Source organism: Chrysochloris asiatica, unplaced genomic scaffold, assembly GCF_000296735.1.
Source record: "Chrysochloris asiatica unplaced genomic scaffold, ChrAsi1.0 scaffold00078, whole genome shotgun sequence".
In the NCBI taxonomy this organism is placed as follows: Eukaryota; Metazoa; Chordata; class Mammalia; order Afrosoricida; family Chrysochloridae; genus Chrysochloris; species Chrysochloris asiatica.
In genome coordinates this window covers 1386738-1388246 of record NW_006408596.1, presented here as the reverse complement: position 1 = coordinate 1388246, position 1509 = coordinate 1386738, and positions in this window count along the sequence as shown.

Genomic DNA, 1509 nt, shown 5'->3' with positions numbered 1-1509 from the left:
TTCAATGGATATTTATAGCTGTCTCTCTTCATTTTGAGTTGTGCCCCATCAGCAAATGAAGGTCCCCTGGGCTTTTCTCCCACGAGCTTTATTCCATACGCATCATCATGGTGAACCCTACTTTGAGGAGGCAGCTTTTCCCCAGTCACATTTTGAGTGCCTTCCAACCTGAGGGGCTCATTTTCGGCAATATATCTGACAGTGTTCCTCCTGCTATTCATAAGGTTTTCAGTGACTAAATATTCTGAAGTTGTTCGTCGCTCCTTCTTCCTAGTCTGTCTTCATCTGAAAACTGTCCACCATTGGTGACCCTGCTGGTATTTAAAATACTCGTGGCATAGCTTTCCGAATCACAGCAACTCATAAGTCACCACAGTACGACAAACTGACAGACGAGTGGTAAAGCTGAATATTACAACAAAATGTGCAAAGATCTGGAATCAGGAAACCAAAAAGGAAGAATACACTCAATATTTCTCAAGCTGGGGGAACTGAAGAAAAAATTCAAGGCTTGACTTTTGTTATTGAAAGATTCTCTGGACAAATTATTGAATGATACAGAAAGCATCAATGATACAGAGAAGATGGAAGGAATACACTGAGTCACTGTATCAAAAGGAAATGGTTAATATTTAACCATTTGAAGAGGTAGCATATGATCAAGAGCCAATGATACTGAAGTAGGAAGTCCAAGGTGTATTGAAGGAATTGGCAAAGAACAAGGCACCAGGAACTGATGAAATAAAAATTGAAATCTTTCAAGAAAGTGAGGCGGCACAGAAGGTACTCACTCATCTATGCCAAGAAATTTGGAAGACAACTATCTGGCCAACTGATTGGAAGAGATCCATATTTGTTCCCATTCCAAAGAGAGGCAACTAGACAGAATGTGGAAACCATCGGACAAACCCTTTGATATCCCACGCGAGTAAAGTTTTACTAAAGGTAATACAGAAACGGCTGCAAGCATACATGGACAGAGAACTTCCAGAGGTTCAAGCCGGATTCAGAAGAGGCCGTGGAACAAGGGATATCATTGCTGATGTCCGATGGGTCTTGGATGAAAGCAAAGAATATCAGAAAGATGTTTACCTGTGCTTTATTGACTACGCAAAGACTTTTGATTGTGTGGATCATGACAAGCTCTGGACAACATTGTGAAGTATGGGTATTCCAGAACATTTAATTGTGCTCATGAGGAATCTGTACCTGGACCAAGAAGCAGTTGTTTGACCAGAACATGGGAACACTGAATGGTTTAAAATTAAGAAAGTTGTGCAATAGGGTTGTATTCTTTCACCATACTTATTCAACCTGTATACTGAGCAAATAATCCAAGAAGCTGGATTCTATGAAGAAAAACGTGGCATCAGGATTGGAGGAAGATTCATTAACAACCTGCGATATGCAGATGATATAACCTTGCTTGCTGAAGAGGACTTAAAACATTTACTGATGAAGATCAAAGAGCACAACTTTCGGTGTGGATTGCATCTCAATGTAAAGAAA